Source organism: Marmota monax, unplaced genomic scaffold (genome assembly GCF_021218885.2).
Source record: "Marmota monax isolate L192 unplaced genomic scaffold, Marmota_monax_Labrador192_F-V1.1 WCK01_AAM20220418_F8-fsc00076, whole genome shotgun sequence".
NCBI classification, from domain to species: domain Eukaryota; kingdom Metazoa; phylum Chordata; class Mammalia; order Rodentia; family Sciuridae; genus Marmota; species Marmota monax.
The window spans coordinates 1,870,573-1,885,868 of NW_026692843.1; the positions used below are offsets into that span (position 1 = coordinate 1,870,573).

The window sequence follows — 15,296 nt, forward strand, 5'->3', positions numbered from 1 at the left end:
CCCTTGGCTGCCTTGGCCTTGGTGACGAGTGTGTTGGTATTTGAAGGGACGTGCAGGCCCCGGTTGTCAGGTCACTGCTGACCATGAGTGATGGCACCTCTGTTCCCTTTCTTCCTAACCAGCACAGGCACTTGAGCACTTAGTACATGGCCTTCCAGGAGCATGGACACTTGGAGGAGTTGATGATTTCTGACCTTTCCTAGCTGAACTGGCAACTCTGAGCAAGGAAATTAGAAATTTTGAGTTATTTCCAATTGGCTGAATCATAATAGTAATTGCAAAGCGGAGTCCCAGAATCCCAGACGTTTGGCTCTCGGTGTTTGACAAGCCCCATTCTTTTTGACCATGAAAATGTAAGATCTTGGGACAAAAACCAACTGATTTCCTAAGGTCACACATTAGATCAGTGACATCCAATGGCAGTTCCCAAACATTCACGGGACACCAACTCTGCGAAGCACTCAGTTGGTTGCTGGGGACACGGTGGTGAATGAGACAACACGCTTGCCCTGAGGAGTCGGCTTTCACATTGTGAGAAAAAGGTGACAAGTGTGTAAGCAGTTATGTGAAAGCCATCATCCCAGGCAGATTCTCGGCCAGATTTCCCCCTTCCTTGTATGTTCGCCTCCTGTGTCCCCACAGCCAGGTGCAGAGCTGCCCTTGGAGAGCTGGGGACTTGATGAAGGGCGGTTGCAGGGCAGGCAGCCCACACTGCAGTGGCTGAGCCAATTCAGGGCTCATGATCTCACCTCCTCCACTGATGCAGCCAGGAACTGCATGAGAGTTAGGTGACAGTCACCTCGTTTGCTTCTGATGTTACCCTGGGAGAGAAGGTTTGTTCTCCCCACTTGTCAGATTAGGAAAGTGAGGCTCAGATTAATTAAATACCAGGTCAAAGGGACATGGTAAGTGGCAGGACTAGAATTCCTTCCACTCATTCAATCTGTGAATATTTAATAAGTCCTTTTTCAGGACTGGGCTATAGGGATAAAATGGAGGAAAAAAACCAAGCACGAAATATAGCCTTATATGGAAGACAACTGTTAAACAATGATTATGTTTGTGATGCATCTACTAAAAATCATTTATGTCAATAAAAACTTTTATAAAGTCCAGAATGCTGTTCATAGATTTCTCAGGTCTACAGTGATTTTGTTTTCTATTTTATCACTCTCAACTTGTATTTATCATTGGGTGGGGGTACTTTCCTAGATGCTTGACTTCAAGCCTTATCTCATAGCTGAGGCTATGCATTGTCCTCTGAGTGCTGCTTTTGCTGTGTCTCACAAGTTTCACTAGACTCTTCTTTTATTCTTGTCTCATTCTAGACACTTCGTAATTCCCATAGTGATTTCCTTTCTTTAACGCAATACGTTATTCAGCAATACTTAAAAGCTTCTATTTCAGTCTGTCTTGACTGCTATCACAAATATCATCTGGGTGATTTATAAACGAGAAATTTATTTTTCACAGTCATGGAGGCTGGGATGTTCAAAAGCATGGTGCAGGTCAATTCAGTGTCTGGGGAGGGCCGCTTTCTGAGTTCCAGATAGCATCTTCTTGCTGTGTGCTCACATTGGTAGAAGGGACAAGGCCACATGAGGACTCCTCTCTCAGGCCTGGTCCCATTCCTGAGGACTTTACCTCCATAAGCCAATCACCTCTCAAAGGTCCTGCCCCTTAAAACCATCACCCTGCAAGCTAAGGTGTCAACATCCTGAATCTGGGGAGACACCAACCATAGCAAACCTCCAAACATACTTTTATCTTTTTACTGTTGATTCTTTTTTTTTACAGATGCACATAAATACATTTACTCACTTAAAACAACATTTTGAAATAATTATTCAGAAAATAAAAGCAAAAAACACTTTAGTGACAATTATCTGGATTTTTTCAGGAAAAAAAATTATTTCAGTGAAATGTCCTACCTATGATAATGAACCCCCTACAGGTATAAAATATCTTAGATTTGCATGGTACATCTTACTTTTCAAAGAAAATTCACAAATGTACGTGACTAAAACTTCACAGGGATTTTTAGTTTTGTTTCATTTTGTTTTACTTTTTCTGGTTATTGTTTTGGCTCCTTTTCTTTTTCTTTCTTTCTTTTGTTTTTTTTTTTTTAATTTCCGAATGCATTTTGTGGTAGACACTATCTGTTAGCTCCCAGAACTCTCCCAGTCCTTCTAAGGTCTCACATGACCAGGAGCCAGAAATAAATAAAAGATTGTATTTTTCAGATTCCCCTTTCAGAATTCTGTTTGGAGTCCACCAATAAGAGACATTCTCATGAGATGTGGAAGGCTGAAGAGTTTACTGTTGATTTTTAATGTAATTGCTTGTGCTCAGAGACAGTTAGTATGATCTTAATGCTCTGGTATTTATTGAGATTTACTTGAATAAAATGAATTTGTTCCCTTAATAAATTATTTACACTGTAGATTTTACATCCATACGCCCTTAAACTTTTGTAAATACATCTTGGCTACAGTTTGCATATTCCTGTATAAATCAAACTTACTCAATACCTGTGCTGTTTTGCTTGCTGCCTGATTAATAGAGATGTGTTCAACTTGGATTTCTCAAGTTCTGCTTATATTTCTGGGTTTGTCTTAGATGTTTTGAGATCGTTTTAAATTGGCTCTACAGTTCAAGACGCATATTGTACAAAGCCCCTTGTTTAATGATTATGAAGACCTTCAAGACAACTGAACATTAAATCAAACCAGAGGCTCTTGGGCCCTCTGTCCACCCAAGAAGCTGGCCCTGCTTGGGCCACTCGGGTCGGTGTGGCTGATGGAAAGGACCTCCACCCACTTTGTGACCCTTGGAGAAACGTTCCAAGTTCACGTCTGATTGGCAGGTGTCTAACCAGCATCAGATCAGTCAAGGGTTGGGAGGGGGGAGCCCATCACAGTAACACATCATAAATCTCCAGGCATGCTCTTTGCATTTTAAAACGTACGTTCCTGGAAGTGTTTATGTTTCCATTTACTTTGGGCCGTTGGTAGATCCCCCCTCCCTTGGAACAGCAGGCTCTGGGGATATCTGTTTAGACGCCAGTCCACGTTTGCAGCAGACAGTGGGGTGGCCAGCATGGAGGTTTACCCAGGAGGGTGGAGAGAAAGATCCCAGTTCTGGTGCAGCCGTCCTTGCTCAGCTCATACCATCCTTGGAAAGAAACCGCTGGGGACTGTGAAGTAAGTGGTTTTTGCCTCTGGGGTTTTGTTCTGAAACCCCAAAGGAATAAATAGCCTCACTGAAAAAACATTCCTGCCTGACCATTTGATCTTGGGCTGGCACCTACGGCAGGGCGTGTCCGCCCACCCACCCTCGGTGGGCACAGTGAGTCCAGGGTCACTTGTAGCCCTCAGGGCTGGGATGGCCATGAAATCAGAAAGCACAACTCCAGCAGAGGCCCAGAGAGGCAAAGTGACCTGCCTCGGAGTGCTGGACTCAGCACCCGGAGCAAACTAGCAGCAGAGCCAGGGCCTGCTGTCCTCCGTCTTTCCTGACCCCTCTAGCCCTTGGCCCCCCACCTGCAGCCATCACCTGCTGAAACAGATGATTTTGGTCAAGGAAAGGGTTCCCTGGGCTGCTGGGCCACTCACTCTTTATTCCCGGTCACTGGTACTAGAGGTGTGCTCCGAGGAGACCACCTGAGAAAGGGGGAGGAGGGGTGGGAGACAAAGAGACGGTCCAGTGCAGCACAGTGGCCGGAGTCATGCTGCTGGGTCTTGCTTGGCATCTCCTCCCAGCCTCCTCCTGGGTCTTGGAGCCCCTTGCCCATGTGCCCGTGCCCTGGCTGCTCGACCCCACCTGGCACACTGGTGACCAGCGGCTCATTCCCATGTGGGCTCAGATGGCCACCTGGACTCTGCCCCACAGCCTGCCACCTCTCTGAGCCCCTGATTCACTGGTCTGGCCTCCCCTGAAGACCAGGCCTCGGCTCCGTCCTCCTCACGCCTCACCCTGGCCCAGCTCCATATGAACTTGACTAATAGTCCTTTATGAGCCCAAATCCGCCCCTCTAAGATGGCCCCGTGTCCAGGCCTCCTTGCAGTTGCTCTGGGCCCCACAGAAAGCTCACGGAGGCCCTGAGTGGTCTCTTCTCTTGAGGGTCACCCTCATCCTGTGGTTTTCCAGGACACTCGGGCCCCCAGTCTTCTGGGCGGTTCTCCGTCTGGGCTTGTCCTCCCTGTGGCAAGGCCCGGAGCCAGCCCAGCACTGCAGCTCAAGCACGGGCTCACAACAGTGGGCTCCAATGCTGTGTGTGTCTGCGTGAGTGTGTGTCTGCGTGCTTGTGTGTGTGAGTGTGAAGGGGAGAGTGAGCCCGCGTGAGTTTTTAAATCATGTGTATACGTGTGGGTGTGTATCGTGTCTCGGTGTCACTGTATGTAGAGTGTGCATGTGAGTTAGTGTGTGAGCCTGCACACGTGTGTCCGTGTGAATGTGTGAGAATGAACTCGCATGACTGTTAGTGGCGTGTGTGTGTGTATCTGTGTGTGTGCGTGTCTCTGTGTCTCTGTGTTTTCTGAGTGTGAGTGTGGTTGTGTGTCCATGTGAGTGTGTGTGGTGTGTGTGTTTGTGTGAGTGTGTTGAGTGTGCACATGGCTGTGTGGACCTGAGTCCCCTCAGGGAGCCCCCAGGGGAGAGTGGTGTGGCAGCTGCAGAACAGCCGGGTGGTGTGGCGCTTGTGCACTGCGGCGCTGAGCGCGGGGCTTGGCACCCGGGAGGGAAAGCTCCGCGGCCATGGCCTCGCCATCACCAGGCCAGTTTCTGATTTGGGCTTATTTAGTCACAAATTCCCTGTCGCATTTCCATTTCCTGTAAGAAGGGCAAGGGCAAAGGGGGCCTGGAAGGTCCCTTCCTGTGCTCTGCAGCCAGCGGGGATTCCTGCCAAGGGCATGACCCAGAGTTCTGTGCGGAGAACCCACAAGCCCCGGACGCGGTGGCCACATTCCATTCAGCGCTGTGGGAAAACAAGGCTGGGTTACAGATCGGGAGAGGAAATGGAGCCCTGCACGGAGGGAGGGAGAAACGGAGATTTGCTGTGCACACAGTTCATACCTCGGGGGTCCGAGGGGGGTCCTGGCCCTGGGTGGCACCCTCTCGCCTGCCAAGGTGGCGTCTTCTTGGAGGGCAAGCTGGAAAGCCCATTTTTCAGGCACAGGAAGCTCCGGAGGGCCGAACGACAACTCAGGGTCACACGGACTCAGTCAATGCGGATCCCAGACTCACACCCAGGTCTGTGCCACTCCAAAACCAGCATTCTGGGCCCCAGAGGCCTCGGAGCGGGACTTCCTGTACTCGCCACCCTGCAGAATGAAAATATCCCAGCTGTCCTCACGCGTGAGGCAGTTCTCATTCTGCTGCCAAGCGTTGCCACCAAATCACTCTAAATTGGGCAATTAGCAGCGTGGTTTGCGAAATGAGGAACAGGATATGCTCTGACCCCTTGAACTTCCTCCCCACTGAACTCTCCAGTTTCAGCCAAGCTTCAATTTTAAAAAGTGGGAGTGGGGGGGAGACAGTGCCTTAGACCAAAGTTTCAGCCACGTGTGGCTTCCTGGGAGCATCGTGCTAGATGCCACTAGTGTAAACGCAGAACCACAGAAGCCGGCTGAGTGTGAGCGCAAACAGCTGATAGCTTGGCACAGGAGAAGCAGCTTTGAGTGGGACAACCAGGGACATGTGGGCAAAGATCATATGCGGGCGAACCACCCAGGAAGACGAATGATCCTCAATCCCAGGAAACCCGCTCAGCCTCACCCTTGTCAAGTGGGATCTAAGAGCTGCCATTGTTAGAGGCTGAGCTCCCGCACTGAGCCCCCAGGACCAGGCCAGAATGGAGTCACTCCTGCTGCAGCCCCACGTCACCAAACGGAAACTAAGTGAAGTCTCCAACCTTCTGAGAAACCAGGAGAGAGAAGATGGCCAGATCCTGAAGAGGCCATCCCAGCCGGCATGATGAGCAAGTCCCCTCTGCTAACCTTCTAAAGTAACTTTGAAATGACCGACCCACTTGTTGTTCCCTGATTCTGCTTATTTGGTCCTTTGTCTGCCTAGTAAGCACACCTTCTCTGCTCGGGTCCCTGGACACCTTTTCTAAATTTTTAGGTGAGATGATTTCCCTTCGTGGATCACTAACGAAGGCCAATAGATCTTTAGACTGAATTTGTTGAGACTTTTAATACCATTAAACAAATAAAGGAAAATTAGAATACTGGGATGTTACTTTTCTCCAAGTAGATTAGCAAAGATGATGCCCTATCCAGAAAGCAAAGGGGCAGACCCCGCCCCCCACAAGCCTGGGGTTTAAATCTTCACGATAAGCAATCTGGCAGCCATGGAGAAAGCCTTTAAGAGATGGGTGAACTTGGCTCAGTAATTATTTTAAGGCTTTATCTCAAAGGAATCAGTCAAGATGTAGGCAGAACTGAAGATAATCATTGCCCTTGTTATTTGTATTATTGGAAAATGTGGAATAAATAGCCTAAAAGACAAACAGGAAGTTGCTGATCCTGAAAATGAGAGTGACTCCAGATAGGGAAGACGTATGGTCCACTGGACATTCCACAGCAGCACAGTGTCCGTCTCCAACCCAGGGTCCTCCCAGGGGCTCAGGATGCCTCTCCAGTCTGCCCGGGAGGCGCCCCCCTGGCTATGAAGAACTGGGGATATAGCTGCTGCTGACACCCAGGGCACCCACTCAGGGCAGTGCGGGGTCCAGGACTGGGAAGAAGAGCAGGACACACGGGCCCTGGCATCCAATTTGAAGCCACGTGTTTTCTAATATGGGGCTGATTAAATAATTCCACCAAGTCCTTGCATATTTCAACCTCATTTATTCCACCATCAACTGCACCCTGCCACTTTGAGGAGCGCTTGGGGCCCATATGGGGAATGATACAGAGAGAAGGCCAGGAGTGCTGATCTTCTGACACCCATCAACTGTGTGGCCTTGGACCTCTCGGAACACCAGGCTACTCCTCTGAGAGCCCCTGGCTTGGGCCTTGGCCTACTCAGATGCTCAACCCTTGACTGACATTGCTGGTGTGATCTTCCCCTGCAGCCACAGGACTCCTGGGGACTCCCATGATTCTCAGCAGCAACAGCATACCAGAAAACAGAAGGAGAGAAAGTTCAAAAGCCCAAATCATGCTTAAGAGAAGGGGAAAGAACCCTTGCCTGTTACACGTACCTCTCAACCATTCTTAGCAAGCTCTGAATGAAACAGACTCAGGGACATGGTGGCCAAGTTGACCTGCCACTTCACTGCCCACCTCCAACCAGGGGGAAAAGCCCTGCCAACCAGGCAGGTTGCTAAAGCCAGGCTGCTCTTCCCCCAGGCTGCAGGGTCCTGCCCTGCTGGGGTCTGCAGCTCCTGCGCAGCATCCGTGTGGTAGTGGGGGACATTGCTGTCTCGGCCAGCTCCCCTCTCTCTGCAGGCGTAGCCCACTCCAGATGCTGCGAGGCTTGGCTGGTGGCTGCTCTCAGCCTCACCTGTCTCCAGAGGGTTGAATCAGACTTTGTCCCAAGCCCTTGTATGTTCTCCAAGCCCATTGAGCTCCCCTAAAAATGATCTAGTGTTCCCATCTTGCCCTCCCCGACACATGTAGGTTTCTGAGTTGTGTTAGGTCAGGGGCAGTGATTTCCCCTGCGCACGTGATAAGTTTGCAAACGGTCTCCCCGGTTTCCGGTGTCTGTCAGTGTATCCCAGCAAACCTTCAGAGGGCAGAACGGAAATTACCTTCACCCCTCGAGACCTCCCTGCTAAACAGCTTCCCACAGTGGTGGGGGCACAGTGAGGAAACGGGAGAGGCACCCGCAGGACTGAGCTGCAGCCTCGGAGCCGCCCTGAGCCTCCTTGGAGCTGACCAGGGGGATGGAGTGTCCTCTGTCTTGATCCATCCTGCTCTTGACCTTCGGGGGCCGTGGCAGCCACACCAAGCCTCAAGCACACACCTGTCAATCTGTGTTTCAGCAGAGAGAAGCCTCCCACGGGTTTTCAAAGATGAGGAAGCTTGAACTCCAGTCCCAGGGGCAGAGAACTCCTTAGTTTATTCAATCCGGCCTCCCTCACCTCTTGCTGGATTCTGAAAATTGTCCTGTGTTTTCCCACCTCCTCGTCCAAGACTGCTCGTTTCAAAAACAGTCGGATTTTCCTCAACCTACCTTGGAAATTAAGTCCCAGGAAAAGCCAGCGTCTAATTCATTTTGCATGCTAAATTATTACAATCGAAAGGCAAAGTCTCTACTGCGCAGCTTTAAAAACATCTGTGTTTTTCTTTTGACTTTTGGGGATAATTATCCCAGCTCATATTGTGATTGCTAATTACTAAGCTAAACTAACCTGCTGAAGGCTGGCGGAGGGGGGCCTCTTCTCAAAGCATTTTCCCCAGAGCATGAAATTGTCTGAAAATGGAAACAGAAAATGTGCCTGTCCGGGTCTCTCCCCCGCCTGCTCCTGGGCTGGGCTCCTGCAGGCCCCATGGGAACCTGGGCTGTAGATCCCAGATCCAGAGTCCAGGCAGAGGAAAGCAGGGACTTAATTTTGCCAAACTGCTGGATGTCGATGTGTGTGTGTGTGTGTGTGTGTGAACAAATAATTGATCTGACTGAAAAACTCAACACACCATATGCTATGTTGAAGAAAGAACCCAGTAAGCAAGGTGCTTATCATTTTCAAAATTTTCTTCAAAGCCAGAGGTGACATCATTGAGAAGAGGAATACGTAATGCATCCTCTTGAACCAGAACTGAAACTTCTTTGCTAAAACACGGAACAAAACAAGAACACCCACTTCCTCGTTTGCTTGAGCCCTTTGTGGGTCCCGAATGCTGCCGGTACTGGGACAGGCACAGTCCTGCCCTCCTAGAGCTCAGAGATGGGAGGGTACTCCTAAGAGGACATGGTGATCCTGAGCCAGGCCAGCAGGGTGCTGGCGGGAGGGAGGGGTTCCATGAGACCAGCAGTAGCCTCCTGCTCTAGAGTAGAGCTGGAGGAGGCTGGGGGTGACCAAACCTACAGTGAGAGGTGAATTGGGGCCATCCCAGGGAGACATGGTAAGAGTACTGAAGACGGCAAAAACAGCATACCCAAATGTGACCATTCAGGGACAGCTAAGAAGCCAGCAGAGCCCAGAACACCAAGGTGCTGAATGCTGTCCTATAGAGCAGTGCTGGGGAGCCAGTGAAGGTTCTAGGCAGAAGCATCACTAGCTGTGTCCTCACTTGACATCAACATGTCCTCTTTAAAGACCTTGAATAGAGACCTGTAACGACGTATAATGAGCCCCGACTTCGTGCTGGGCTATTTGAGCACAAGGAAAACCCTGTCCTGGAATGAATCTGTGGGTCAGGTGCACAAACAAACTGTAGAACCCGGGAATCTTCATCAGCCAAGGGCAACTGGGACCTGAAAGCCCATGTTTTCTATGACGATGATGGTGACAATACAAACCACTCTCGACCCGACAGTCTCCAGGGGCCCCCACCAGGTAGGGACGCCATCTGTGTGACAGCAAAGAAAGAAAACCATGCCTGCCTCCAGGCGCCCCTTCCCCCCCCAGCGAGGAAAAGGGATCTCCGTGGCTCAGAAATCTGAGGAAATGCGGAGGCCCGGAGCTCACTGGGCAGGTAGCGGGGCTGGGAAGCTAGGAGAGAGGAGGCAGCCCCAGCAGGGACCAGCAGAGAGCGAGGAGGCCAGGCCCGAGCGAGGGGCTTTCTCCTGGACAGAAGGGAACTGGGGGGCTGTGTCCCTGGATGAGCTTTCTCTTGGGCTTCCAAGGACCCCAGCACGCACACCCTCGGCTCCTCCCGGTCCAGCTGGTGTCCTGTTTCCCGCGGCCAGTGTGCAGACGTGGGGCTCAGCCGGGGGAGTTACAGGGGCAGTCCTCACGGTAAGTCCGTAAAATAAGGGTCATCCAACCTCACAGCTGGGACAGGCTCAGGTTGGAAAACGGCTGCCACACCAGCTGGTGCCAGAGGAGGCCGACCTCCCACCCACGGGAGGCCATTGGCAGCAGGAGGCTGACTGGATAATTGGGCTGAGGCAGGCCGGGCTTACTGGCCAGACAGAGAAATGCAGGCACCAGGAACAAGCCCTGCGTGTCGTCTGTACAAGAGGATACCACAGGGACCTCCTCCCAGCAGGACGAGGTTGGGCGGGGGGCGGGGGTGAGATTCCCCCTCCTGCCCTGTAGAGTCTTGGGGGCCTCAGAGCTGGGAAGAGCCTCTCAGGAAACCAGCCCTGCAGAGCTGCCACCTCGCCCTGTCGCATGAGGGGCCTCCACCTCAGGTCAGCAGCCCGGGGACACGTGCAGTGGCAGCCGTCTTAGTGGAGCAGGTTGGAACCTACCTTCCACCTGCTAGTTGGCCTCAACCTGAGGACACCAGATGCCACAAGAAGGCCACCTCCGGCCTTGTGTTCCCGGAAGGTGAGGGTCCTGGAGGGCTATGACTTGCCTGACCAGCAGCCACCCCCATTTTTCCTACAGACTGACTTGGGGAACTTGGCCTCCACATTAGACCTTGCCTTGGTGGGATTGTTGTTAAGGGTGGCCCCTGGCCGGGTGGCCCAGGCTAGGCCTCTTGGAAGCTCTTCTAGATCTGGGAGCCTGGGCAGAGCCCAGCCAGCCCATCCCTGAGCTTCCCCGCAGGACTGTGAAGGCCTGAATCCCCCCGCATGCTCCCTGGGCTGGTCTGCAGGTGTCAGAGAAGCTCTGCTGCTTGGGTCAGGGAAGTCTGGCTGGCTGCTAGAGACACCCAGAAGCCTTGACAGTGACCCACTCGCCTGCCTGCCATTCACCTGCTCATCATGCAGGGACGCAGGGCACCAGCCCCTCACAGGCCTCTGCCCCATCCAGAGGAAGCAGGAGTGGGGTAGATGTGAGGGATGGCAGGAGTCCTGTTCAGTCTGGGCTTAGCACAGGTGTTGCCTCGACCTTGGGGTTGGCATGGCTGTCCCCTGAGAGGGGCACCCACGTCCCCATCTGGTCCCTGGTAGACCCACCCTTCAGCCCAATTCATCCCTGGGTTGCCCATTCCCCTGTGTCCCCAGCACCCACAAGGCTCTCAAGGGCAGTTCAGCTCTGCATACCCCACCAGCCCCGCACAGGCCAGGCCCTGGGCAGGTGCCAGGGCACAGAGAGGAGCACCAGCTCTTGTGGTCAGAAACAGCAGGGAGCCAGCAGCCACCGCCCTCCCCTAGTGCTGTGGGAATGCTCCCAACTGACCCTCCCACAAAGCTCAGGGCATCAGAGGACTCTGCCCCAGTCCCCCAGCAGGTGCGAGCCCAGGGAAGGATGGAGGTGCTGGACGGCAGGCCCTCCGCGGCAGAGAGGGCCCGCTGTGCCCGCAATGCTCACACTCCCACCCACGCATGCACAGACACACAGTCACACACACGGTCACACACACGTCCTGCTGCTCACAGACCCGCGGGCACCACCCCCACACCCACACCTACCAGGACACGCGGGTCCTCACGTCTGTCTACAGCCACTGCCACACACAGGGCCGGCTCCCGGGAACACAGAGGAAGCCCCTTGTCAGGGGCCTGTCGACACCACCATTCCTGCCAAGACACCCAGGCCCGTCCAGGAGGAGCCAGGCCAGCCCCTGCCCGGAAGGCCAGCCCAGCCCCATGGGGGCCTGTGGACTGCAGCGCGCCCAGAGCCCTGTGGCCGCTCAGCGGTGACCAGCGTGGGGCTCCTTCCCTCTCTCCTCAGTTCTCACTGTTCAGGGAGCCAGTTCCTCCGCCTGCTTCCAGGGTGGGGCAAACAGCAGGCCAGCTCTGGGAGACAAGGGCGGTGTCCCTGTCCCTAGGGTGCACAGTCCCCAAAGCTCTTTGGTGCCTCCCCTGGGCAGTCAGTGGGGGCCACCCTGGAAACCAGCAGCCCAGAGCCAGGCTCCTCACCCCCAGCCCTGTCACCTTTGCCCCAAGCTCCTCCTCTCTCAAACGTGGGCCTGTGGAGGCAGAGCCTCTCACCCCAACCGCCCCCTCCCTCGCTCGGGCCTCATTTGTTCCTGTGGGATTTTTGATATGGGTTAAAATCCAGACGTCCAACTGAGTTCCTAGAACTATGGCGACTGGAGTAACAATCGGGCAAAATCATATTTCTGTAAAAGAGCCAGAGTTGGTTTTTTTCTTACTGGTCTCTGGGTGTGCGCTCTGTGGGATTGACTGACAGTTGCCCAATAGAGGGGCTGGGGTGAGGTTCAAGCTCCATTTACTTCAAAGCGCAGCCCCTGTGTAGGCCACCCACCTTGGCTCAGGCAAGAGGGACCCACTTTACAGATAAGGAAACTGAGGCAGCTGGGATGAAGGGGCCGGAACCGTGCAGGCTGGAGAAGCCCTGCTGGGTTCAAAGCCTGCCATGTGCCTGCCCTCACTCGGCCCTGGTCCCTGGGCAGAAGCACTGGCCATTTAGCCTGAGGCTCCCTGCTGCAGACAGCCCTGTCCTCTGTCCTTGATGGCCCAAAGTGCACATTCCTGCCAGCCCTGTGTGGTCAGCCACGTTCTGCCTTGGGCCAGCTGCAGATGGGAGCCCTGGCGTGACCCACAAGAAAGACAGTGACAATCAGGACAGGATGGTGACTTGCCCAAATCTCCCCCCCATCGCTACGAGCTGGCACTGACTGAGCAGCCCTCTGACAAGATCACTCCACGCACTTGGGGTATGTTTAATCCTCACCACAGCCTGGTGCTCCTGGCCCTGAAGTGCTGATGAGTAGCCACCTCGTGGTGACCCTGGCTCAGCCTAGGCACAGAACACCCAGGCTAATCCTCTGGGGCCAAAGTGTCCAATTCTCTGCTGCCCAGGCAACCTGGGCAGCAGGAAGGAAGCCTGGGCCAACGTGCTGCCTCAGATTCTGCATCTGAGACACATTCCCCTCTCACCGGTGAAGACACATTCTCCCCTCAGCCCAAGAGAAATTACAACCTTTCACGACACTGCACAGCTGGGAACGCTGTTTCTAAAAATAGAAGTGGGCTCCCGTTTATAGCTCGCATATTATCCCTCTAGGCCGCGCCCTTGCTGTTCTCCATGTGGGCCGCGAGGGAGGGCCTGTCCTGGCCAGCCCTGCCCAGAGAGAAGGGCGAGCCCCCGTGAAGGCCACCCTGCAGGGCCGAAGCCCGCCTGCATCTTGAGAGGTCCTGGCTGCACTGGCTGGGGCTGCTGGGCTTCTGATGACACCAGCAGGCCAGTTCCACTCTGTGAGCAGGTGGACAGGGCTGGAAATCCCTGGATGAAGTCCTTTCTGATGACATTCTACGGCGTCTTTAACCAGACCCTGCAGAGTCAGCATCGATGACAGGGAGGAGGAGGCTTGCTTGGGTCTGATGCAGACAGGGGCAGCTTCCTACAGGCACCCTTGGGTTAGGCAATTCAGCTCTCACAGCTGCCAGGCTTGCCCTGGTCTCTGCACTGCAAGGGACACCCTGAGGCTGAGTGAGAAGAGTGGCATGGAGCATGCAGCAGGCTGGCCAGCTGAGTGGCTCCTGAGTCCACCTGTCTCTACCACAATAGGGACACTTGGCACGTGATGCCATGCTTCTCCCCACCAATCCCAGCTCATGCCAATACCAGTCTGTGGACACCTGGCCCTGCTCTGCTCTACTGTGCCCCATGCCCCTCGTGTTAGAGCCGTCGTTTGCTGGCATCGAACATTCTCAGAGTCCTGGAGAGCCGTTTTTCTAGATCTTGTTCTGGCTGCTGCACAGGACCGTGTAAGGCCAGGTGCTAGACGGGCTGTGCTTCTTGTTGTTTCAGAAGAGACTGCCCTCCAGTTCTCATTCTCCTGGGCCACAGTTTTGCTGCCCCTTCTGGCTTTCTAAGAGGACATGATGACTTCCTTATGGTCACACTTCACACACGCTGTTGTTCCTGAGGTGTTGCTGGGATCACCTGCAGTCCCTCTCTCCACGAGGTTTGTCGTCTCCGTGGGAGAGAGGAGCCACCTTTGTTTTCCTGGACTTCATCTTCCGATTGGAGAATACCCTTGAAACTCTTGAACCTTCTAAAGGCCACCGCTGGACACTTGGCGAAAGACGTTTTCCCCAATCCTGATGACATTGAAGCCAGCACTTTCTTGGCCAGCCAGGAAGCCGGTTCAGAAGCAGAGGGCTGGCAGTGCCTGAATTGCAACCTCTCAGACAAGGAAACCCTATTGGGGACACATTATGCAAATGAAGCCACCTGAACACAAGGCTGGAGGTAACTCAGTAGTCATGACGTGCTCCTTCTTCCAGGAGAAAATACAATTAGGCAGATTTTGATCACATGTGAAATTCTAAAATGACTCTGCAGCCTTTCCTCCTATTTCTCTCTCTCTCTCCTCTCTCTCTCTCTCTCTCTCTCTCTAATATATAAGCAAATGAGGGCTCCATGCACCTGGCCAAAGAGCAGGAACCATCCCCAGAATGTTAACGTGGTCCAGCCCCTCCAAGGCCACCGCCGAGTGGGGCAGGAGAACTGGGATGCTGATGGTGCTCAAAGTCAGTTTCCAGATTTCAATCGGGAAACAGCTGACCTTAAGGTGCTTCAAGGAATGAGGAAGCACCAAAGCCCAGAGAAGGTGCCCATCTTTGAATGGGTTTGATTTCCCTTTAAAAGGCTGCTCTTGGCATCCAAGCGAGAGAACAGAAGTGGCAATGTACACATGAAGATGTCTAAGCCTGCCCCATTTCCTTCGCCCAGTGTCCACTTGTGCAAGGGCTCCCACCTGCCAGGGCTCCAGCAGGACGGCTCAGGCCCCACCCCCGGGTGTGAGTTTCCTCAGTGCGCATTGCCCAGGACGAAACGCGTGGGAAGTTCTCCCGTAGCTCTTCCTGCTCCCCACCCGCCCCCAGCACATCAGTGCCAGAGGCAGGCGTGAAGAGAAGCTGCTGGAGGCAGAGGTCAGCTGGAGTCCTTTGCTGCAGAGTCTGTGACCTTAATTCCCTGGGATGCTGCCTCCACCACGGAAGAGGCAAAGAGTAAAGAATACAACAAAGAGGTGGCTGGTGGTGGCCCATCTGACTCTGCAGCCCTGTGCACGAACAGGCCGGGAAGCCCTCTGTTGACCTCGCTCTCCTGAGATAAACTCGGCTTCATCCAGTAAGTTCTCGGGGCCCAGGGTGCTTCCCCCAGGGCTGTCTCCTCTGTGACCTTCAAAGAACCAGCAGTCTCTGGGAGACGAGGACACAACGTCCCCATGTGAGCAGCTGTCCACCTCGCAGCTTAGGGCAGGGTTTCACACCACGCCCGACTCCTCACGAGCGCCCCCGGGACTTGACGCCCACTC

General features: G+C 53.6%; 1 long non-coding RNA gene across 2 annotated transcripts in view; it reads right to left on the bottom strand.

Annotated features, from left to right (window-relative positions):
* The window catches only part of LOC124095617 (uncharacterized), a 33,909-nt gene extending 21,975 nt beyond the window's left edge, over positions 1-11,934 (bottom strand). The window contains exons 1-3 of one of the 2 annotated variants that reach the window (XR_006852535.2): positions 11,476-11,920; positions 5,074-5,321; positions 1,442-4,975 (exon numbers count right to left, since the gene is read on the bottom strand). This is a non-coding gene — a long non-coding RNA (uncharacterized LOC124095617). Of the gene's footprint in view, positions 1-1,441; positions 4,976-5,073; positions 5,322-11,475 lie in introns of those variants that run through there. The other variant, XR_009227134.1, reaches the window with a different exon arrangement.
* Positions 11,935-15,296: the final 3,362 nt, after the last annotated feature.